The following is a 26741-nucleotide window of genomic DNA, read 5'->3' on the forward strand; positions in this document are numbered from 1 at the left end:
AATGGAGCATTAGACTTAAAGGAAAGGCTTATTTGTACTTCACGTCTTTTTTATTTTTATTTCTCAAAAATTAAAGGGATGGTTACTGGTAAAATTAACCAAAACTGACATCCAAGGTCAGGTTTGTGCAGGATGCCCTGTGTTGCACAAATGACAGTTCTAGTGACAGTTCTCTCTGACCAATCAGTGGACTGCAGTGTTTTAACTCCACCTTCTAGTATTGCCTCAGCTTGCTTGGAACCTTGACAGGGATAGTACCATTAAAAGCACCAGGTAATATCCACAACTCTTCTTAATGAAAAACCAAAAAAGAGCTAGTCGAGTAGAGCTGTACTGTACCATGCCGTAGAAATGGGGCTTATGAGCACTGGATTGGATGGCACTGCTGGTGTGCATTGTCATTATTAGTCACATGAATACTAATTACCTAGTTGTTTGCAGTGACAGCACTGTGCAAATCTCAGCAGCCTCCAAATCCGGACACAGAAACCACAGACTATTTCATGCTAAAATCTCAAATAACTTCATCGATAAAGGATGACCCTCTTACTTTGTATCAGACTGGTATCACAATATGCTAAGGTGTTAGCATTGCCCCAGAGCAAATTATATTCCAGAGCCAAATTTGAAAAAAACAAAAAACGTTTTTATGTTCTCATCACAGTGGGTTTACATATCCTTTCCAACATAATACCTGTAGATCATGCCAAAGCTCATTTAAAAGCATGTAGATTATCAAAGTATTAGACTAAGCGCTCCTACTTCCTAATTTAAAGGGCTAATGTCTGGAGCCCAAAGACAATATCATCAAAGATTTTGTAAGATTAACTAGTCAAATAATAAATGAATAGATGTTCCTGTAGGTAGTAGTTTCTTAAATTCAAAGTGAATTACTCACTCTTGTGATGTTTCTCCTGCATCATGCTGTGCTGTGTTCTTTAAATCTTGCCCTTTCGTATCTCTGCCTTTTTGACTTCCCAGAAGTTTAATATCGCCAGTGCTCTTAATCATTTCTGTCTGGATGTGGCCTGAGTGGCACAGCGGGTGTCTCTGGATCAGGCTAGAGAGAGGAGGAGGGCTTATTTTTACCACTGGTTTGGGAAACACTGGGCTGCAATCACTGGGAGAAAAGATGGTTCTAATTACAGATCTCTCCCTTCTCTTTCTCTCGCTGTGTCCTCTTACTATTTAGCTATATTTCTGTATTTCCATCCCCCTCTCAAAAAGCTGAAGTTCTCCTCTGACAGCTATTGTGTGGCTTATTTTGAGTTTCAATACAAAATGTGGACTCACAGAAAAGATAGAATAGAGGGTTCTGTGCTGCACTCAGCTCCAAGCTTCTCATGAAACAACATCTGCAGCAGCACACCAGGCCAATGATAATGTTGTGTTTAAACGATAATGGCTGTTTTTGCAAGTGTCAATTTGAGATTATGATGTACTGCTCTTTACTGTGATGGACGAGTGTATGTTATGAAAAATCAGGTGCTGTTATGTGCTGTTATGCAGGGTCAGCATTATGTGGACCACCAAACATGATGAAGCATATACCCCCATATGTCTGGCAGCTGTCACTTTATGGTGAAAAGTTACAATCATACCAATCTAAACCCACAGACAAAGATGGTGGATTAGAGGCTTCCAGGTCCTAGGGCCAGTTTAAAGGCTGTCCTTTATGGAGGATGATTGGAAAAATGCGTGGAAAGAGAGAAATCAGGGAGGCAGTGGCGAAGGAGGAGTAAGAGCAGGGGAGAGAGAGGTAAAGGGATTGAGGTGGAAGGATTGCACTAGAGAGGAAAGAGAGGGGGAATGCAGGATTAGAGGCTAAGAGCAGTGTGGAGAAAGGGATCAGAGGCAGGGGGAGTGAAAGAGAGAAAGAGACATAGCAGAGGGAAAGGCGTCTGCGCCCGCCAGCCAGGCAATGGCTGTCAGTGGCAGGGCCTCTCTCCCAGCACCAGGGGCTCCAGGGCTGTGGCCACATAATGAAGGCTTGTTTGAGTTCACATTCAAACATCACAGAGAGCGCCTGGAAAAACAGTGCCCCACGGGCTACTTTTATTAACCCGGCTAGGATTCCCAGCCTTCAACCCAGTGCCAAAAGGCTTCCTCGCTTCTCATCCACACACACACTGTCTGTCCAGTAAAAAACTTTGTCATGTTGAGCCTGGAACATCTAGTGCAACTCTGATGGTGTTGGAGACTCTCCTATGTCTTCTGGCTGTGAGAAAATTAGCAAAGCTCTTTTCACAAGCGAGGTTAATTGAGAATGGGGCTGTTGCAAAAAGATATGGTTTAGTGCTATAACACTTTTGGGTGTTTCTGTCTCCTGCAGAAGCTCATCTGACTGCTCTGCTGTTTATCTTTTCTCTCCCTACCTCTCTGTCATAACACACACACAGGCCTGCTGAATGATGGCCCTGTGAGATTCACTGGGGAGGATATTTGACTCAGGATTTTCCGATAATAGGATTTGAAGCATGCTTGCAACAGATAGTGGTTTTGTGGTGAAGGAAAGGAGTATGTGATCCTGCTTCTGTATGTAAATACAGAGGCAGTTTGTGACAGCACTTACACAAAGATGATTCTGGTTCTTCTTGGAACAATAAACCATGTGAGAGCCAACTTGTTTAAGTTTAGGAGAAGCAGTGGTCAGTTTCACCCCATCACAAGTCATTGGGGTTGTAGCAGAGAAACAAGCCTTTGTTTCTTTGACTTGTGTTATTTTTTTAAGATCTGTGTCTCAGCTGGACACAGTTGGAAACATAACAAAAGAAATAGGAAGGCTTTGATAATTAGTTACCTTGGAGTTGAGCTGTATTGACATTTAACCAAAGGGGCAGTTAAAATGTAGCACAGGATAGAAGTTCACTCATTTTTTCCCAGGGTTGCCTGTTTTGAGGGGCCCGTCAGTCTTCTGGACTCGCACAAATCCCCTTAAAACCCCTGGAGTCACTGAGGGTGTATCAGGCCCCTGGATCTGCTGTGTGCAGGGCTGGGTGACGGGCTGTAGTCCGGAGCCAGCCAGGGGGAGAGGACAGCTACTGTGAGGGCGCCCGGAGAGCTGGGAGTCACTCAGCCACAGAAACCCTGTGTTTGTGTATGGAGCGCAGTGCTCTTATCTCCCGCCTGTACTGACGCCACACTCTTCCTGTTTCAAATCTTTACTGCTGATTTTCTCTTCACTCTTGCCTCAGTCCCAGCCAGTCCTGTTGTTTTTGGTGTTCTTGTTCTTTTCAGTGGAGATTAGATAGAGTTGCTGTGGCGACACAAGAGACAGAAGCATTGCTGGTTTGAATGTGATAAGTAACAAAATATTAACCTGTTTTAGAGCTTTTAAACTATTTATTAATTACAATTAATCCCATGTAAAGCACATGTAGTCCACTGTGTAATGCTTTTTAACATTAAATTTTGACAGTGGAAGTTAATAGTTTTAAGTTAATATGTTAATATGTGTAATTTTCAGAAAGACCTTGTTATTAATGACACCAATTGCCATTAAATGAACTGCAGTCAGCGTCCTGTTGCTGACGCCTGTGATCACACTCTGTAAGCATGAGTGAGCTAACATTAGCCAGCTAAAACCACAATATCACAATATATTTATGCTTGGCAGTTTTAAATTCCCTGTACAATAGGAGGAAAGCCAGTTCAGAGTTGGATTTGATTCCCAAAAACTTTTACCAAGTTTTATCCCAGATGTCAGTCACATTCCCATTTGGCCGGTCATTTGTTGACACTATTTCTAAGCTATCTTTAGCAAGTGTTGCGCACTGTTAGCATTGTAAAGACGCTGAAGAGAGGCAAGGCGCTCAGGAGCACACATAAACATCACATCTTTTTAGATTTTACAGGAAAAAAAGTTTTGTGTCCTTTACACAGAAATCAGTCCACAGGCTGTTTCAGACAACCAAGAAAGTCAGTGAAGTTACAATCAATCCTCCCATTAACAATACAGAGTGATTAATACACATAATTTGTTCCACATAGTATTTTTAAGCAAAGTTGTTCACATTCAGATTATAAGTGATCCTTTCCCCTCTTTAAATAATACTCAAACAGTGAAAAAAATAAAAGCCACCAGTGTCTGCTGCTTCAGCAAATTGTTGTCCATCCGTTGTCCCGTAGCACTAAATCTGCATCCTCTGGAAACAGATCTGGAACAGTATGTGGCTGACTTATGAACAATTATGGCTGCATATCCCTCCGAGATACTGCCACATAACTGAAATAAATAAAACTAATACTGACATCTATGGTGGTACTCGTGGTGGTTCTCAAGTACTCGTTTTCAAGTCACCTATAGTCAACACTGCATCATTGTTCTTTCTGCTGGGAACCTCAGTTCACTTGTAATGTTTAGAGATATAATGCTTGATGTGATTCAAAAAAGTATTTATTATATACATAAGAAAAGTAAAGACGTGTCTACAGACGCTCAGTATGTAGAACATCAAAACAGGTTATATTGCATAATTTTCATACAAAACAAGTGTAGTAACAGTGGGAGGCGTCTATCTTTCGTCTCCTGCTTTCCAAAATCAAAAACAGCCATCTAAAATACATAAACACTGAAAGAGCTCTCTAACAGTCCCCTACTTGGTATTTGCAAGCGTCACTACCAGTCTTCCTCTCCCCTGTCTGGCCTGCCCAGTTGCCTGGATGGCCGATTTTGATGGCGCCAAGCACTCTGCAACTCTGCCGTAATCAGGAACAGCGAGGGGCAGTCTCTATCACAGAGAGTTTCTTTCCTTTTCCTTTGTTTTCCACTGATTTCCTTCCTCGTTTTCTTAGATATTCTCTCCCCACTGATGTAAGTCCAAACAGAGGCCTATTTAGAAAGTAAACAGATGAATGAGGGGAGGTTCTGGGCCTGGCGTCCATGGAGTCAGGCGCAGAGTGGAGACGTCTCGCTCCACCCGCCCTGTGCTGACACAGCCTGTAAATATACAGCATGACAAATGGCATGGCTCTGCAGCAGTCCCCCAACCAATCTCTGGCAAGCAGGCCTGATGCCGGCGAGGCTAGCCGGCAGGCCGTGTCTGATTCACTGTCACAAGAGACACATTGTTTATAGGACAGAGAGACACTGTAACACAAACACTAATACCCCTCGAGTGGGTGACACATTGGGAAAACCCTCAGTTTGTGGCTCCAGTGTTGCCTCAAGGAGAGCATTGCAGTGAGAAGTTTGTTGCAGCTCCTTGTTGAAATATGTGTGTCATACTGTCCCTTTAGTCCCTCAATCACTTTCCTGTACCCACATTTTTTCCTGGCTCTCTCAGGATTTCTCCAGAAAGCCTGCTCTGGTTACACCAGGCTCAGCTTGCCTTTAAGTTCATGTGTGGCTTCAACCAAACGTGTGAGTTTGACTGTAATTTGGATCATATATTTTCACCACAGGCAAACTTATTTTCATGCTTTTCTCAGAAGGACATCCTCTTGGGGAAAATCCTTCTTAGGAGACCTCATAATAACAGTATCCTTCCCTTTATGTTTGTCTCACTTTTAGCAATAACCTTGGCTATCATGCCGGCCCAAGTTATGTGATAACTCTAAAGTGAAAGGCCTTACATGGGGAAAGTATAGAGATGTTGATGGATCTGAACTGTTTTGGAGAAAAGGTTTAGAGACAGGAATGTCTTTGAGGTGGAGGGGGAGGGAAAAGAGCGCGTGGAGGCCCCTTGGGGAAAAAGCTCTGTTTGACCTCTAAGGATAGACCTGCAAACTGAAATGGCCGCACTCTTTCCGGCTATGCTCTCTACCAGGATTTCCTTCACTTCTCCAGGCCCACATCTACTGAAGCACCAGGGACTTGGGCCACAGTTGGCCACCTATTGTGAGCACCGAGCAGGCTTACTGGCTGAGGTCACACAGGGAGTCGGTGAGCGCCAGACTGGCAGGCGATCCACAGTTTCCTCCAAGATAGGAGATCAAGTAAATCAGAGTTAGGAGTTGTTGCCCTTTAAGAGTCCTAATGACCACTGCTCTTTTCCCCTCAGCACACAGCTTTGTCTGGTGTGGAGCATTATGAAGATGGTATTTTGTGCTATCATCCGTTTTTCATCGACTGGCTCTCCTTTCAGCAAACATGATATCATCCTGGTATCATGGCTAACTTAATGCAGCCAGTATTAGTGTTGTGTTATGTAGCATTAGCATATAGACTGGAGCTCCATTAGTCATGCTCTGGACTTATGCCCCACATGGATACTGTGTTACCTCTTAAGAGGATCCATTTTTCACAGGCTGCCGAGGGCTATAAAGACAAGAGACAAACCAATTGATTTTAATTCGTTGGCAGTGTCAAGGGAGCCTGTTGGAATAGACACATGGAGATTCATCTCCCAAAGCACCAGTAATGACAAGATTGTAATGACAACCAGCTGATCAGGATGGAGCTGCTGCTGCTGCTGGTGACCACAATGCACAGCTTTATCCAAATCTATGGACAGAGCCTACATAAAGCCGGAAACAAACCAGCAGACCCTCTGACGCCTTCTTGAAAAGCTCGCACATTAAACATCTGGCATGTGCTGGTTGCATCATGTCTATACAGATTTGTGAATTATGCTAAGATGCTAAGATTATCTGATTTTCAAACACAGAATTTCAAACATATTTGATATGTAACGACAGCTCTGATACCATCGGTACCATCAGGATAGAAGATATTGTAATCCTACCTGCTCCTCTTTGCCAAGTACATACTCTTAAAAATCTGTTATGATGGTCAAAAAGGATTATTGTCTGTCTTTTTATTATGAAGTGCTTTCCAAGGGTGTAAATCCCAAGTTTTATTGTTATACAATATTATATAGATTCTTTATTTGCTGACATCACAAAGTCTGCCTCAGTACATTTGTGTATCTTTTTCTATCTGGATGACATTCAGCTGCTAGCACTGTTTGAATGTTAAGAAAGGAGGTGGGCTTTGACATGAAAGGAAGACTTTTAAAATAGTGATATGTATCAGTGTTTTCACTTTGCATCAATAATAATAAATAGTTGATTATTAAATTAATATATATTGAGCTAAATCAATGTACACTAGGGGCAGGGGGAAAAAATTGAAACAGTATTATATCGGAATCTTTTGTGTGCCAACTTTGTTTCAATATACGGATGCAAAGGATTGACTTTTTATTATATAAATTATTAATATTGCAAATACAAATTAAACGTTTTGGTTGCCTACTAGCGTAATAAAATGAATTGGGTTTTCAGCCCAATAGATACATTTTGCTGCAAGGAAAAACACTGACATAAGATGATCAGACAGAAAACTTTATCTTAACATATAAAACAGATGTTGACAAGTTTTCCTTTGGGGCCATACTTTGCTGTTTAAACACAGTATATTTTATTGTAATGGCTAACATACTGCAAAATGTTTAAAATCGCCATCATATTGTGTCGTGAGTTAACTATTGTGATAACATTATATCATGGGGCCTCTAGTGATTTCCACCCCTAGTGTTTTCCCTTTTTATGGGCTACCATATAACACAAAGGCATTTTAGAGTCCAAGCAATAATGAGCATCACACTTATTTCTATCTTGGCAGTGTGCACACTTGCAACTTTAATTAATCACCAGGGATAAACATAAGGGGATTCAGTTTTTTAGTGACTGGACCCATTATATGCATACTTCAGTGGTGGTCATTATGACGTAGCCTACAGTCTTCATTACATAATACATGCATATCGCATTAAACCACTGTCAGTGATCCTCACACGACATCTATGCATATCTGTCCATAATGGATGTAATGAGGTGTCTTTCCTCATTTGCTCTTCCTGAGGTATCTACCATGTTTCCCCACATTAGAGTGTTTTCTTTTTCTTTTTTTTGGAGAGTTTGACCTCATCTGTGGTGAGGGTCCACAGACAGAGGGATGTGGTGTGTTGTAAAGCCCACAGAGGGCAAAATTGTGATTTGTAATAATGGCCTTTATGAATCAAATTGACTTGACTTGAATTAACTTTAAAGATGAGACTCAACTTTGAATCTCGAAAGGTATTCTTGGACTCTAAAATCCTAGCTAATAGATTTGGGTCCATTTCTGGTTTTGCCAGTCAGGTCCAGTGTTCGAGCTCAAACTGCTTTGATTTCATGAGAACTGGTGTCACAGCACAAAATCTATCTTTTAGTACTAGTAAGCTATATGACAATGTGATTAGCATAATATTATATTGTATGTTTATAAGAGAACTAACAGAGCCACTAGTGTCTGACAGGCTGTGAGCCAAGCACCACCAGGAGGCAGAGCAGGAAAGAGATGCACATGTTGGGTTTGTTCACTGAAAGTTCTCGTTTTTTGGGGGACGATAAGAAAAAACATGGCGAACTTAGTCACTTGAGAAAACTAAAACAGCACCATTATGGCAACATTTTGGATTTGAGGCTGACTGACAAGATGTCCCAAATGGCAGCAAGTGAAGCGGTTTGCTGTTTTGAGCTGAACGTTGAGCTGAAATTTGGTTGTTGTGTGCATTGCATGAAATTGGAGAGTTTGGGTTAGGCTTGGGTGGTATCCTGGTATTATGGTATACCATGGTATTAAAACTCCTGACGGTGTTATTTTACATACTGTCAAAAATACGGACCCCCTTCTGTTTACTTCAGTCAACTTCATACTTGAGAGGCTGTAATGAGGATGTTTTGCGTGCAGTGCAGTTTTTATCCCACTGGAGGTCAGTGTTGTGCAAAAGGCAACTGAGCTGACTGTTCTGAAGAGAACAAGACTGTAAACAGCCGGAAAATAACAGCTGTGTCGTCCCTGCAACAGCAAGAAGGGATAACAACTTATTTTTACATGTAACCTGCTACATAAAGGGATTATTTTCACCAGACCAGAGTTTCTGATTGTTAGAACAGTGGAATAACTCACAACTAACAGGACTGACCAACATGGTTTTGTTGAATTTTATTTTGTTTCTGTTGATTTTTAATGAAGTGTGTTTTATCATGAGATAACGAGGCAATTAAGCTAGTCTTTGTTCGGTGAAAGAAAGAAACATGAATTCAGAAAGTGTATGGTTGTCTTTCTTTGTTTAATAAGGTAAATAGGTGTGTGATTATTACCTTTGGTTGCCATATTGTGATTGTATTGTGTAATGAGTAGACTGAAAATCACTAGAAAGCCTGCAGAATATAGTAGGCCTGGTGCCGGTGGTGGATGAGTGTTAGCGCCGCACACTGATTGTATCAAATACCATCTATCCCAGTAGATTCCAGGAAGTTATGAAAAAGTAGATACCACCCAAGCCTAGTTTGGGTATAAATATTTTGTCTTGTCAGAGGACTTCATATAGTTTCATGAATTCCATTTTTTTACATCAGTCTATATTGTAATTTTGGTAGATCTGCTGAGTTAGTCATTTGCCATGGGGCATTGAATGTCATTCGTCTGTAATGTGTAACTGTGCTGCAGGTATGTCTGGAATTCTCAAACCTGCTGTTGCCATTCTCTACAATGTGTTCCTTCTCAAGCCTAAGGGAGTCGCAGGGATCATTCGCTCACTTCCTCTCACTCTGAGCCTTGCACAAGTCCAGCTAGGATACACTGGCAATGCCTCCTGTTCTCCTCTCTTATTGATTTACTTCACGGGGCCCGGCAGCGGAATTGTAACATCAGGGACAGTAATTACCCTTCCTGTGACAGACCAAACAAGTGACTCTTACAAGTGACTCTTCAGGGAGGACCACAGCCAGGGCAGTGCCAGGGCAGAGGGGAAAGTGTGCCCTGTGTGCATAAGGAAATGATCATGGGGAAAGACAAGGTCACAGAGTTGCCCCCGCTGCACCAGCAGGGTTTAAATCACGCCTTCCCTGGGTGAAGAGAGACAGTGAAATCTACATAATGAAAACGTGTTCCTTTGGACATGGCTGCTGTCTCAACTTTGCATAGTTGGCCTAAGCAAGCTCACCAAAATATTTGAGCTACACGTGGGAAATGGAGTGCATATGGACCTGTCTGAAGATGTTTGTCCCATAAGGCTGCAGAGTGTCTTTTTATCTGAGGTCACCAGTCAAGTCTGCGAGATACATAGTGTGTTTGACCACAGCCAGAGAGACAGAGTAAGCCTTACACTGTTAGTGATAGTGAATTGGCCATAATCATTATCAGCTCTGTGGTAGTGAGTGGCTCCCACTCTGTACAGGCGGCTCCATGTCTGACCTGTCTGTGGTGTGGCGAGGCTCTGCTCAGTGGGAGACCTAAATGCTGAGGGTTGGGGTCACTCAGTGTCTGCCGCCTCCCTTGAATATCTGCATGCCGTTAACAGCAATGGCTCTGATGACATGTTCTTCCTGAGCTGGCCCTGTCTGAGCTCCTTTGCTTCGGCTGGAGGTGCCTTTGGCCCCTTGTCTTGAGGCACTTGTCTATTTTGGGAGGTCATTTGGAGCCGGACACTCTGTCTCCCCAACGCAGCCTGTCTCCTGATACCGCTATCAACTGTCGGCTTTCAACAGAGAGCCACGGCAATTTACTAGAGTGACGCCAAGCAAGGCAGTTATCAGGACCCCAACACCAGATTAGCTGGTTGGTCTTCTAATGAGCATCCTTGGACAGGGAAATGGAGGGGGACTCACAGAGCACAATAATAACACTATTATCCTTGGCCCTGACAGAACAGGAAATACTCCACAAAGTGCACCATTGAAGGGAAAATGCAATTATTTTTTTCAAGTTTGATTTTCTTTGCTTTGTGTTTAGAACTATTACATTTTGGGGGATATTTTGTATATTTTTTAAAAACTAGTGCAGTGGGTGCTCATTCAAACAGGCCTTTTCTGAATGGGCGAATGGCTGGGCCTTACGTATGACTGCTTGCCGCTTTCTCAAGAAGCGCTCATCCAAACACCTTCACATTCGACACTGCGCTTCTTTGGGTCCTGAGCAACATACCTGGACTCCAAACAGTTAGAGATTTATTATCATGTTTAGATATGAAAGATACTGAACTAAGTTATTATTCTAACTAATTGTACCCCCAAAATAACTTAAGGGCCCCTAAAGCTCTTTTTAAAAATGCAACACAACAGTATACTACTTACTTACCATGTATTTCTACTTGTACTTGAGAGGAAAACATATACCTGACAAAGAAATGCTACTGGTTACATAGTAGAATCAGATTTTACTCACAAAATACAACAATAAAAATGTGATGTACTATCATTAATTAAACTATTCAGCATTGCATCAGAATTAAAAGCTCCACCTTAAACAGACATTAAGTAAATTTAAGCACACTGTGCCTTCATCACTTCGTATTGCTCTCCCCCTGTCCCCTGCTTTATGCATCCCTGAATACGTACATATCTGTATGATGTAGACAGAAATCAGAAACATATGACATCACATATAGCAAATGATTTATTTAAATAGTGTAAGTGCCAATACTTTGAGTTTCGACAGAAGTTTAAAAAATCCTAACAATTTGTTTTGTTTTATATAAGATGATTATTACAACTAATTTCATTTGCAACAGTTTGTCCTTTTGTAAAATTTTTAACATTAAAGTTATTGATTTTTTTGGGACAATACACCCTATAAGAGTGAATTTAATGAATATGTGAAGTTATGGAATATTGATCCGGGAAGTTCAAATCCATGTTTATCTATCCGAATTTATCAAACTGCTTTAGTCAGCTTTAGTCTCTTTCCGGTGCAGCACACTGGCACTCAGTACCGGACCGGTCCGGTTCTTATGGCAAAGAAATACTTAAGATCGTCTACTCGCGGCCAGAAACACCATGAAATACACATAGTGAGACATGCTAACAGCCTACTCTCCACGGAGCCCTAAAGCCATGCCCCCTTTCTTAACAGAATCAAAGCTTGCTTTTTCAGAGTTTATTAATATTAGATATGTCATGTGTCCAAATGACATCAAATGCGATAGCACATTCTCGGGCATCCAGCAATACACCCGCCAAGTATGAAATAAATTGGATGAACTTGTCTCAAGATCTGCGAAGGACTAACACACAACAAAGGTTACCACTCTGGTAATATACAGGTAACCCAGTATATAGTGCACACTAGGGATCAACTGATATGACTTTTTTTTTTCCAGGGCTGATTCTGATATTGATTATTAGTAATTAAGAAGTCCACTAACCAAAATATGCAGTGTCAAAATTTTAGAATAACTCAAATTCTACAGCTCCACAAAAAACTGTTTAAATGCCTTTAAGCATTATGTGTTTAATTAATCCAAGCCATGTTTTTTTCCTTGAGGTTTACACAATCCAGTTAGTTGGTACATCAGCATAGCCATTTCAGGGATTATGTCTTTTTTCTGACTTTCCCTGTAAAATAATTCTTAGGTACAGGCTATTTAAATGCGCCCACTGCCACTGTGGATAAATACAGCTGCGTGGTCTAAAATGTACTGTCAAACTATAATGTAACTCAAGAATTTTTCATCTGCTTTAGAAAAAAAAATGTATGAAATGAAACGTACGAAATTGCTGTTAATGTTAGGTTAAAGCATGCAGAGCATTAAAGCCTCAGCATTGGAGAAGGTTTGTTTTCCATTTTCAGTAGGAGCTACTAATCTGATAGACATCTGTCAATGGAGCAAAGCGAGGCCAACAACAGTGTTGAGAATAGCTGTCAAACTGCACACAGCCACCCATTAGTTTGACTGACTCTAGCAAAAAAAGTAAAACTCTGCAACAGCTGAACTTAACCAACCCTGGCAGATGTTTTGCGCGTACACAACAAACTACGATGAGAGAACAGCAACTGATCTCTCTCCCACCTCTGCTTTTTGGTTCTGAGTTTGCCGGTCAGATCTAGAGCGAATGACTCAACTCCCAAAACTAGTCTCTGTCGTTCAGTGTGGCGACTGAGTTTTAAACTGGACTCTGTGGCTTGCCCAACCCTGGTCTCTGTAAATGAAGTTAAAAATCATAAAACGCGTCTGCGCGGAGTGATGTCATACTTGGCATAGTGTTTGACTGTGGATTTTAGGAGAGTTAGATTTACTAGCATTCGGGAAACATTAAAAGTATGGTGGTTCACACTAAGTGCCTGTGCTCTCTGTAGTGTTTCCTCAGCCCCCTCCTGACTTCATGCAATATACTGCCACTATTGGTGCAGAGCAGTAAAAACAGATATACAAGAGAACCTCACAGAATGTAAACTGAAACCACTGAGCAGTGTATTCAAGCAGGATTGAAGTTTGTTATTCTCAAAACATCATGCTCCCTTTTGTCAAGCTTAAACATTGAAATAACGAGTGAATGAATATAAACTTTTCCAAGCATTTGCATATGAATGTCATGCCAAGGTGGGTGGGTGATATCTTCCTGAGGTGTAAAAATCCACTTGCTGCCAGTTGGTTTTGGCTCTGTTGCTCCTCTCCCAGAACAGTATTTTCATTTTTTACTCTGCCTGTTTTGAGGGCCACGGGCAATCCAACATGAAATTTATGAATGCATTAGTCACATTTAGACAGTTCAAATGAACTGAGTTCAACTATGCAGCTTATGATAATTCTGTGGTAGTTATGATTTTATAATTGCAGTCAGCTCCTCTTTACTATAAGCAAATTGCAGCAGCATATTAAAAATACATAACATCAGCTATGGTTTAATACATTTCAATGAGTGTGCTGTTAAGTGTGGGCTTGATGGAGACAGCTTGCTACAGGAAAGTCCCCTGTGGATAATTCGGACCCCTGAGGCAAGATAGCGCCCACACAGGAGTACCTGTGGCACCACTCAGATATGACAGCCAGTGATTATGTTGCATATATTGACATAAAAGCATCCAGCCAAATGGAGATTTTCCAAAACAATGATAAGAAGGGTGGGGGTTGTATTGGGCTGAGACAGGGTGTGGCTCCCACCACAGGGCTTGTTACCTTTGCTCTTAGACAAGCCTAATTTTCAGCCAAGAGGAATGTAACAGGGATTACGTTGAAATCACACAGCAGAGACAATGATATCAAATGTGTTCTGAGTTTATAAGTTATTAAGTTTATAAAATGCAGTCTAATGATAGACAGGGAATATATATTTTCATTATCAAAAATAATTAGTCATGTTTCCAAAGCTCTGCCGACTTACCTTTTAAAGCCTCTGGAAACATGGCTTGAAATAGTAAGAATTCACATATTATATCAAAGTTGAAGTAGTATCTACAAAAATTTGAGTGAAAATAAATGTTCCCAACTATTAAAAGCTGAGATCAAAACAGCTCATTTTGAGGATAATTGCATTTCTGTGTGGGCTTGGCAGGTCACGTTTTGATTGACACCTCCTTGGATCCCACCTTTGTCAGCTGTCTCTCGTCTCCCAACAACTATGGAGCAAAGCAGAGTCGGCGTGGTACAGCTCTATCTGTTCCAACCCTCTGACTCTGGCTGCGTTCATAAATCCAATCTGACGCTCTACACCAAATTGAGAGAGCTGTAGTTCAAAGCCACAGAGCGTTCTATTTCTCCATGAATTAATCAACGTTTAAGTTCATTACACATTCACTCTGTTTGGCGCTCTGCTGCTCCTTCCTCCCAGACGTGTCCAGAGTTCACTCTGACACGCCCACAGTGAGTGTCCGCACCCTTTTGAAAGGAGAGTTTAGGGATTTCAGTTTGACATGTTAAATTAGTATCAACTAAGCGTGGATAATGACTCCCAAATCAACCTAGCTCCTGAAAGCTGTGAAAAAACTAAAATGACAATATTTCAAATTTTAGGCTAATGTCTGATCATTTTTTATGCCTTTTATTATGCATGTAAGAACCTAAATTAAAAGTATTTGGTGATTTGAGTTTCCAGAGGCTTTAAGAGGTCAAGTCAACAATACAAGAAATGCACGCCATGTTGCATGACTTACTGGAAACAGCAGAGGATATTTGTATAATGTTTTACTGGCATGTGTGTGTGTGTGGGCTGCAGACTATGGACAGGATTGAGTGCCGATCATGTTATGTTCATGTGGCTGTTTGTGACTTCATCCTTAGACTTTAATCTAAGTTTGTGTTTGTAGACTTTGAGGTGTGGATTAGTGGGAATGTTGAGTCAGGCCCCGGCGAGGGCCCAGGAGGTCAGCCCGGAGAGAGGCCCACGTAAGCAGGCTTCAGTGCTGCTGAATGGGCCGATAATGGCCTGGATCAGAAGGAATGTGTTCATGGAGCCTTGCTACTGACAGCCGGCCCCTGGGGACACGAATTACTCTGACTGATACAGAAAGAAGATGACAAAAACACTGCCTCGGGCGCTGTCTCCCCGGACTCCTTGTCTCCAACACAGCTAAATGAATCAAATTGCCTCCAATTAAAGATTTAACTTTTCTTTTTTCCCCTCGGCTCCTCCACTTTCTCTCTCTCCAGTTTCATGATACAAAAACGCTTTTCACTGCATCACTAACGCCAAAAAACAACAAAACAACAAACAGATATGTTTTGAAATTTTTATACAAGTATTATAGGAGTGCACGTGCAGTAGGCAACACTTTTTAATCTATTTTTTTTGTGTGTGCAAAGAAATGGTTATATAACTATAATTATATGAGCTATAGAAATGAATTCTTTTGTGTGTTGGAGAAAAGCAGCCTTGTTCAGCAATAAACAGCCAATGCAATGACTTTTTTACAAGCTCATGGTCTTAGGGCAGTTTGGTTTTGGGCTTTAGGATGTTAGATTTCTACATACATAATGCATCAAGATAGCAAATTTTCCCTTAACCACACCTCTCTTAAGTGCCCTTAACTCCTAAAACTGCCACTCATCCATAGTTTGAGCAATATGGAAATTTCAACCACGTTGCAATCTTTGCAATGCCTTGATCCTCAAGAGTCGTGTCAGTCAGAGTTCACTTTCCTTCACTGCCTTGTACTTTACTCAGTGTGTTGTAAAATACTTTAATACTGTGCATTTCGTTTGTTTCTCTTGATTTAGTTCAACTGTTTTATTTAGTCTACTTTCCTTTTTCTTTAAAACACTTGTGTTAAAGTTGTTTATGACACCAAATTTGATTGCACTATAACATACTATGCCAAGTAGGTCCCTTAATAGTTAATGTTAGCAGGCACAATTTATAAACCATGCTCAAATGCATCCATGAAATAAGCAAGGACCGTAGATAAAGTAAGTTATTTATAATCACACATTTTGCTTGTCAGTTTATTTATAGTCAGTAAGGACAGAGGCCAGATTCCACACATACCTTGCCTGGAAATTCACATTTTCAAAATAAAAACTGTTTTTTAAGATTTTTTTTGGCATTTCTGCTTCATTGATAGGAAGAGAAGGAGACAAGAAAGGCAGGGGAAAGAGAGGGAATGACATGAAGCAAAGGGCCTGGGCCGGACTCAAACCTGCTGAGGTAAGAACTCATGTTGGTACACACTCTACCCAGCGAGCTAAACAACAATAAAGCATTTGTGTTCATTTAAAATAGAACTTTATATATTATATACATTTATATTTATATATACATTGCTCAGCATAAATGAGTACACCCTAACAGATTTTTTCGAAAAAACACATATCTCTCCTTAGAATGAATACCTTCTATGGTGTCCGATACACTAAAATGTTCGCACAACTCTGGCTTACGGTTTTAAATGAGATTGTCGTAGGAATAAAACCTAATAAAATTATAATTAACAGGAATCAACCATCACACAGGTGTCCACCAGGTAATTGACAATTAAGGGTGGTATTTCAGAGAGAGAATCCACTCCCACTCAGTGCTGACAAACATGGCACCACATGGAATAGAAATGTCACAAGACTTGAAAAAGATCATTTCTTTACACAAAAAAAGTGAAGAAAACTAGTAAAGCATTGCTAATAAGTCAGAATACAATAGCAAAAGTGATCCAAAAATTCAAAAAGGATGGACTTGTGGGAAGCTTACTTAAACGTCCAGGCCGTCCACAGAAGTTAACACCTCGACACGAGCGTGTTATGATGAGAAGAGTTGAAGAAAAACTGTATGGCGTTGAAAGGGCGAGGAGTACAAGGACAAATGCATGGTACCCACAGTAAATCATGGAGGTTGCATTAGTGCTGCAGGTGTCAGGGAGTTGCATTTCATCTATCGTGTCATTGATTCACAAAATCTACTGTGAAATACTGAAAGAGAAGATGCAACCACCCGTCCATGCACTGGGTCGCCAGGCACTGCTCCTACATGATAACGACCCAATACATACAGCTAAGCTCAGTTTCATTTCTGAGGAAGAACAGGGTGAAAGTGATTCAGTGGCCAAACATATCACCAGACCTCAACCCAACAGAGCACTTGTGGGGAGTCCTGAAAAGACCAGTTAAGTGTCATTCTCCATCCAGCACCCAGGACCTGAAAGAACTCATTCTCCAAGGAAGATAGTTGAAGCATTATGTCGCCAACTTGTTCATTCAATGTATAGAAGAGTTGGTGATGTTCTTAAAAATCAAGGATGCCATACAAAATATTGATTTAGTAGGATTTGTTGTAGGGTGTAATCATTTTTGCAACACCTCAGCTGAGTTAAATGTAGTATTTTTGTATCCTAATTATGTTGATGGTGACCATACTTTTACGCTGATACAATATACAGTATGTCTAATGAAACTGTTGAAAATGTCTTGTAGAAAAATATTTTTCACGAGTGACTGTGTGTGTGAAACTTTCTTTTAGCTACATTTGCTAAAGTTTCAGTTGTTGACATGGAATAGCAAACCAGGCCCAGTTGAACATTACTGTATTCTCCAAAGAGGACATTAACACAGTTGATCAATTAGGGAGTGAGAGAGCTGAGATCACCTTCAAATAAACTACAAATTAATTAGGCCCATATTTCATTACCACAAATCTGCTCTGGGACTGAGCATTTAATCTCATAAACCGGTTTCCTTAACCAAATGGAGGAGACACTTTTTGTGGCTTGTTACACAGCTTACATCACAGGTAAATGCTTGTAATGACACGATTGACTATTTGACACCAGTAATCCGATTGTAACTGCAGCATCATCTCAGGTCGCAGTGGCACACATCAAGTCATCAAGGTAGTATTTTATGCTATATTTCAATTGTTATATTTAAATTAACAGATTTAGTCTGGATTATAAGCCTAGTTTGAATGCTATCAGTGTCAGACTTGCCTGGGTCCAGACTTTTAAGTCCACTCACCCCACAGAGTTGACTTATATGTCTTGCATCATAACATAAATTAGTGGTTTCTTGGTTGAAGTCCACTGATCCAATGAGCACTGTAAGGGGAATACCCATAGTCGATCAGCGCAAGGGGCAGGACTTGCTAAGCTGTTGTCAAGCATTATCAAGCAGTACGGTGGAACCAATGAGGAGTAATAACAGATCTGGACTCAGAATTTATTTTTCTTTTTAATTTTATTTGATGGGCATTTGATGTGTGAGACTTTGTGTTTGAGTATTAACCATAACCATTTGCTGATATTTTGGGGTTAACTCAAAGAGATTTAAGATTACTTTAATTGATGGTTGGTGGTTTGTTCCCTTCCTGATATGTAGCAGAAGTAGTTTGCTGTCCAGGCCAGCTACCCAACTGGTTTAAATTAATGATTATCTTTAAGTAACAGTGTAGGAATGTGATTATTCTCCTGGTGCCCAACTCATACTTCCGTCATTTCAGTGCCCCTGTAATGAGTCCTAAAACCCGGAAATGAGTTAGCATTTTAGCACATCTGGCTGCCTCCTGTGGAAGTCAATGGTTTTTTTGAATGGGTCTTTGGTTAGAAGCCCCGAAATAACATCTATGGTTACACATTCACTTTTTGTTCTACAACATAAAATACATTAGCAAATACCAGCAGTATAGTTTGTTAATAGCCTAACAATAGTTTTTTACTTTTGATGTGGCATTTCGGCTTCATAAATCATAAAAGTGGTGGTCATTTGTGAAGGTCATCCTGTTGAACAAAATGTATCAATAAAGTAAAATAAATAAATAAAGTACCACAGACGTGTGTTTGCCACAGTGCTTATTTCCTACAGTAACCCAAAATCCAATTAAAAACTTATTTGTTGAGGGAACCAGGGTGAAGCTAGGGTGACCACAGAAAAACGTCATCCTAGGGGCACTCTATAAACAAGACAGAGGCTGCTATCAAGGCTGTTCTGAATCCACATTTCTTGTCTTGTCAATATATTCAATATATCACAGTTTGTTTACTTCACTCTGCTCCACTCTTAAAACCCTGGCAAAACAGGTATGTAGGCATGGCTACACGTGCGTTAAGAGTTGACAGTTTTGGCTGATATCAGGCAAGTTTCAGGCATAAAGTCATTGTGTTAATGAGGTTTAAGCACTAATAATCAACTGCTACACTTAGCTAGTTTACCAAGGGTTTTGATGTTGTCTCTGACATAAGGAGATTTATACTGTAAGAGGACTTAAGAGCAAACAAAAAGACTTAATTGCTTTCATGTTGTTTGGTCTACTGAATTTGTAAGTGAAACACTGTAGACATCTCTCTGTGATGTTTAGTGTGCTTTGCTTGCCCACTTTATCTGAGGCGTCAGTTGGGAGCTGGGCTGGTGTTACCACTGCATTATTACCCAGGGGTCTCCAGGGGTGCATGGGCCTGGACCTTCACAGGGAGCGGAGCAGGCCAGAGGACAGGCCAGGGGACAGGCCTGTGTGAACAGCTGTGCCCTGTTTTAGATCTGCGTACTCAGTTACCTCGTACTCTTTGAAGAAGTCTTTCCTTACACACTTTCACACATGCAACACACATTTGTAGAGTAGGGCTTGGATACAACTGTAGGATGAAGAGTTCAAATGCCTAAACTTTGATTTCTCAATTTGGAAAGGAGCCAGATGGTTTTGGTGGCTTTTTAAATCAGACTTTTAAAATGATGACTTTTCAAAGGTTTTCAAAGGGAGCTTTATAGAATCATTAGTGTCTGAAGACCTTCTTGAAAATGTGCCTCTTCGCTGCTACAGGGAACAATTGTGAATCCATATAGCTGGTAACTGTCCAATTTAAAACCATAAAGTTTTTTGTAATGCCACAAATTGTTCAATGTACAAGCCATAGTGGTTTCCATTGCACTGCAGCACTGGAGCACATGGTCATCACGTGGTACAAATGATTGTACATTCATGCCGAGCTGCCACAGCAACATTTCTCAGAGATAGCCTCAATCCTATTTTAAGCAATGCTTGGCCTGACAGTTCTGTGTTAACTGTGACACTGGAATTCAAATGCATGACAGAAATCACATAAAGAACATAGGCTCTGTCTGATGACTGCAAAATGTTTCCATATAGGAACCTCTGACTGCTCATCTTGATGCTGTAATAGTTTTATGTATCTGGTAATTTGGCAGTATCAGGAATTCAGTGGTGTCTGTTTTGTCACTTTTGTATCACCAATTAAGTTGACGGGTAATTGATTTAGCAGAGCTTTTACCTTTCATTTTAGCTAATGTTCTACAAAATTTGAAGCCGTGTCAACATTGGAGGGAGCCCCGACGTGCCACTACTTTAAGCCAAAACATGATCTTTTCATCCATAACTATGTGGATATTTGTGTCTAAACATAACCATGCATTCAGCATTCATGAAAAAAGGAATGTAGCTTTCAACATATCCGCTAAATAATAACTTACAAATGTTACATATTCGTGGTTTGCAGAAACATATGATGCACACAGTTATTCTGGCGACTGAGTTGGAACAACATAGCAGCTATTATTTGTGTTCAAATGAATTAAAATAAGAAGATAATATGAATCACAGACAATCATACAAGTGAAATATGTTTTGTTTTATTTTTCATATTTTTGCCCCAGCAGCAATATGTTGAAAGTAGAGACAGCAAAGTTGTGGTTGAACGCTGTGCGCAAACTAGTTGTTTATTTGAATCGCTGATTGCAAATCTGGCACCAGTAAGGAACAACTTAAGGAAGTGTGTTATTACTCCTCTTCATTCAGATGTGTGAACGTACAAACGTTATGTGAAATGTGTCCTTCAAGCCCTGCCAATGAACAGACTTTATTGGCATTGTCAATCAGGACAGGTGTGCCTCAACAAGCCGTGACATGCCAGTCAGCATTTCTAAACCACAGAGTATAGAGAGCATCTCCAACAGCCGCACATTATTTAAACAGATGGATATGTTAACAATTTATTAATGTGCAGTCATAAATAGTAACAGCTTATAGTGTCTGTCTTTGGACAAGAGTTTTTTTGATGACCATAATGTATATGTACACTAATATATTTGTTTCTTTAAAAAAGAGTAGTCAAACAACCTCAATGTGTAACACAATGTTATAAGACTGTGTGGAAATACTTTTCCATTGAAAGTGCTGAGTGACCAAAGACCTTTATATAATACATAAGTCATCCAGTCTTTTACAATGAATACTACAGTAAAATAATGTCCCTTTATTAGACCAGTAAAATTATAAGCAGCCATTTGTGCAGGACCCCATACACTGACTCAAATTACAAAACAAAAAGTTGTTTTCTAATGTGCATAGCATCATATAATCTTTTGTAGCAGTAAATGCTTACCCATTTATAAAATTTAAACTTCATTGTATTTTAGATCAAACTTTTTTTATCCTCATTGAAAAGTAGTAAAATGTGTCTGTTACCTCATCAAACTGTGTATCACTTTGCTCAAATAAATATTCCAGCTAATGAAACCAGATGCTGAGAAATCAGTTTACAAAGAGGCGCAAATTATCTTCCACTTCCTGCATTATATTGTGTTGATTTACACCTAAAAGGCCTCTCCCTGTACTTCACCTCACCCAAATATCTGCTTAAGCAGAATACATCAAATTATAGGTTTTGTTAGCAGCACCCAGAGCATTAATATTGCAGCAAAACACTATGCTGAGCAGAGAATAAAGTCTGGCAACCACTTTTGTGTTGTAAAAGTCTCACAACCTCTCTTTGTGTTGTAATCCGATCTTCTCTGCTCTTTGTTGTGATAAGTCAGTCCAGTCGCGTGTCCACTGTGTTAGTGCATGTATGTATAAAGATAAAGATAAAGACAACTTTATTTATCTGAAAATGGCAATTCTGTCTACATTTGACCAATCGAATAAATCCCACTGGCTAGCTCATTTCTTTGCACTACGCTCATATGGCAGGTACTGCTGATATTCAGAGGGCATTGTTTGTCAGCACTGTTGCTGTTTTTTAGGGCTGTTTATAGAGTTAGCACCATTAGCTGCTAGCCACCGGCTAAACCCCTCCATGCTGAGAACCATGTCCAGACAACTGATGCACTTTTTTCACAATTTCACAAAAATCTGCAGTATACCAGCAGCAGAGTGCATTTATTATGATTAGTCCAATAGGTAAAAGTAGATAGAAATGTGTACGTAATTTAAACTGTCTGTTTAAAAATGAAAAAGAAAAAAAATAATACCCCATTGTCCCAGATCAATCCGAGGCACCAAAGAAACCCTGGGTGATTTTTGCATTTTATTTTACATTACAATCAATCAGTCAATTTAATGTATCCTTTAAACAACCCAGGTAATTAAGTCAGTGCAAGTTCATATGGTCCCCGCTACTTAACCCTCCATAAACAACACTTGGCAAAACTCAGTCAATACATAGTAACGCTGCCGGCAACCACACCCTGCAAAGACAGTCTATGTAGCAGGTAAAAAAGTCTGCCTACATGACGTGTTGTATCCAAGCCCCATGTATTTCAGCCGTAAGATTTCAAGATAGTCTTATTTCTTTGTAATTTTAGCAAATAGCTGTATCTGGTCTCTAATATTGTGTTTCTTAAAAAGCCATGCATTGAAGAAGGTTGATTTGTGTCAAGAAAGGAAGACATTATAAAGAATTGGGGGGGGGGGGGGGGGGCATAGAATCAGTTTTAAAAGCTTTTGTTTGGGGCGCTGCCCATTTGTTAAGTCTTTGCAGTTGTTAGTGCAGGTTCTGTAGTTAACTCACTGTAACAGTGACCGAGTCAAGACCCTCTGACAGGGTCGCTGGATCATCTGTATGTAACTTATGCTGTACCAGATTCAAAGCATCTAATATATCTGCATGCTCCTGATGCTTTCAGACATTTGTCTCACGTGAATCTGTTCCAGCAGCAGGAATAGCAAAGCAGACAGCCCCAGTGACTTATGAGCCAGCTGGGTTTTCCTTTGACTTAATTGAAAATTGCATGACACTGATTTAAATGAAGCAGTGCTCTGTAATAACAGTTTTCTTTTCCTTGTCTGACGTGTGATTGAGTTACAAAGGGGAATGCATTTGCAACAGGTGCCTCTAACACAGTGCAGGCATGAGGGCCTCCATGTCTACCCTCAGTAACCTCCCTCTGCCCCAAAGCCTGAAGGCTGCCAGGGAAACCTGATTCCAGTTCAGACACTGGCACACTCTGCTGCTGCAGAGCTCAGAGTCTCCTCTGGTGCAAGCCTGAGAGCTTCAGAGATGTCCTTGTGAAGACAGGGTGTGTGTTCATTAGAAATATTAGTCTGTTTTATCCCTTAGGATTCCCATTTCATGTTGTTGGGGCGCCCAGTAGCTCACACAGTAGAGCAGGCACCACATGTACAAAGGCTTAGCCTTGCTGCGGTGGCCACAGGTTTGTATCCAACCTGTGGCATGTCATCCCCTCTCTCTCCCCTGTCACGCTGAAACTATACTATTTAATAAAGGCAAAAATCCAAAAACATAATATTTAAAAAGAGTGAAACTTGTTGTTTTACACCCTGAAACAAACAATACACTCTTTCTCTTCAATATATTTATGGCTTGTAAATTTAACTCTGTGGGTGACCCATGCAATGACAGTTTGTTTGTGACAAATTTTTATATGTCAAGTTTCAGATGTGTTATAATTTTCAACCTACTACTTCAGACTACTTGCAAATTCAATATTGGGTGGGATTTTTTTTCATCCGAGGTCAAGGCTTCAAGGATTGTTAGCCAATCAGCAGTGGCTACTCTTGAACTTTAGCACCGTGGGTCATGTTAATACATTGCGGGCTGTGGTTTTGGCTTGTTCATTTCAGAGCCAGGATATTTTAACTCTTGCAAGGCAAAATTAAATTAAACTAATTGTAGTCCCTAGATAGTGCTCAAATGAGCATGATGGCAACAGAATATGAATATTACGAATATAACATTTTATCCGTTTGTCTTTTGTAAAAGTTTCTATTCCATTGAAATAAACTAAAATTGTCATTAATTGCATGTGTGCCTACAATAATAAGAAGCTGGTAAGAATCAGAACAGGAACATGATTCTCCTGTTATTTACTGTTTACCTTTGCTTTTAACCATTCACCCTGACTGCAATTACTGCTATTGATTTCAGTTTCACGGTTTTCACAATTATTCATTATTTATTACTCTCCTTGTTGTGCACTTTTACTTTTTATTTTTGTGTGATGTTATTTCTCAACATCATTGTAAATGAGAGCTTTCTCTCAATGATCCATCAAGACTAAATAAAGATTGAATAAATTAATTGCGATATAACAATAATAATAATAATAATGATGATGATAATAATAATAATAATAATATATTTTTTGACACTTATTATTATTATTGGGAAGTTTGTTGTGCTATCCACAAACTTCAGCACCAATGAATGAGTTTGCCTCGACAGGACAGAATGCAGGAGATTGTAGATGGCTTTAAGGAGAGATGGGGGAGCAACAAAAGGCTCTCATATGCCCATGACTGATCCCTCCAGCAATGCAAATGATTAATTTAATTGCAAAGGAAGACATTTCGTAATTGTATAGGAGATGAGACGAGGTAGAACCGCCGTAACCTGGCCATGGACCTTTGCGTCCACTCCGCCAGCTTCCCAACAAGCCACACTATCACTGCATCGCGAATCTGCCACCATAGTTTGGACATGTGCTGTATTTTCTTTTTTATATAAGTTCTGTAATAACTGATTATCACTGCAAGATGAGTAGACATACACATACGCACACATGCTCACACACACCCAAGTTGACAGACATAGAGACAGAAGATTAGATGTGTGTCTTAATATTAAAGAGCAGAGGGGCAGAATTGCTTTAAGTCTACCATGTCTCCCCTGTAGCTTCTTCAAAAGTTATATTTTTGTTATTATAAAGACAGTAAAGTACCTGAAAAGGGTACTGTTGGGTACCTATACCAAGCTATAGGTTCCAGAACCAGTATAGATTCTATTGTGAATGGTACCAAACCCTACCTTTAATGTGACTCAGTGCACATTAATGTACATTATTCTAAAAGAATATGGTCATACGTGGCCGAGACCACCTCCAGATGTGGTCTGAGTGATTGCATCTCAAGACAGATTTAGGGCACATTGAGTGCATTCACACCTGTCTAGTCATTTTGTATAAACACAAAATCCTCCCTCACTGGCACTTTTGTAGTGGATATAAAACTGCAATATCAGTTCCTTCTGGCACTTCTACACCCCCTGTTCTCAACATGAGTGGCATGACTCTTTCTGACACAAAACAAACTGGCACTCACATGCATTATGTGACTTGAGATTTCATAACACACAAAAAACATGACATGCAAGATCTGCTGTCACAGGGCAACAATGCAAGAGTCAGGATGACATTTTTCTTTTCCTAGGATGGCAAAGGCATGACCCACCCTATCCTCCTTCTGATTGGCCACTAAAAGAGCCTGAAAAAATAATGAATGTAGCCACCATGACATCACCCATTTTTTGTTTATAATTTGCTTTTTAAAAAATGAAAGGAAGAAATATCAGTTGCAAAATCTTCTTCAGATTTTATTTTTTATTATTAATTTTTTTTTTTTTATCGATATTAATTATTTTAATTATTTTATCATCTTTAATTATTATTAACTCTTAAATACTGATATTGGTATCTTCCTCAAAAATCCAGTATCAGTCAGGCTGTACTTCACAACCCTGTCCTAGCTGCCCCTGGGCAACTCACCAGTAGGAGTCCCTGATGCTGTGACATGGATGTGAACCTGCATTAGCTTCCCAAAGGCAAATGTGGCTAACTGTGTTCACCTGAATTACTGAGGACTTTACCTGAGCGTCACACATTTACAAAAATTATATCTTGACTAGCAACAATATATGTACTCATATTGAACCGTTCGATATGAGGCTTTCAGTTCGATATGCATTATTCCTGAATGATAGGTCCAACTATCCCGTTGCATTTGGAAAACAAAATATACAGCATAGCATGTGTTTAATATAATATTCTCAGTGTCACTGTGCTCAGCAGGGCAGCCTGAAGGCAGCACACTGACGGAGCAACATACCGTCTGCCCCTCCCATCCCCAAACCAAATAATCAGTCCAGTGAGGCAAGCTAAGCTAACTTGTTGCAAGATGTTTCTTTACACTATAACAAAACCAGAAACAGAATATCTTTTAGTAATTTACAGGTCTGACATTTGAAACCACTTTGGTTTCGCTGTGAATTATGAGGGCGATGGCGAGAGAGTGGTGGATAAAAAACAGATACAGACTGTCCATAGCAGCTAACTCTGGAGCATAGTGACATACATGACCCCAGAGCCATAGCACAAGTCTGTCACTTCGGAATGGGTCTAATGTTAGCACAAAGCACACCCACACACACAGTAGGCGGGTGTCCATTACAGATTTGCGCAAAACTTAAGCGATATTTTCAAAATGTCGATAAAACACATTTGCGAGATGACTGCTTTTCCACTGAGTGATGTTCTGCGACTTTTCCTCTCTTGATAACATTCCAAGAAGCATGACAATGGATGTTCAGA

The sequence above is a fragment of the Plectropomus leopardus genome, chromosome 11, assembly GCF_008729295.1.
Source record: "Plectropomus leopardus isolate mb chromosome 11, YSFRI_Pleo_2.0, whole genome shotgun sequence".
Taxonomy (NCBI): domain Eukaryota; kingdom Metazoa; phylum Chordata; class Actinopteri; order Perciformes; family Serranidae; genus Plectropomus; species Plectropomus leopardus.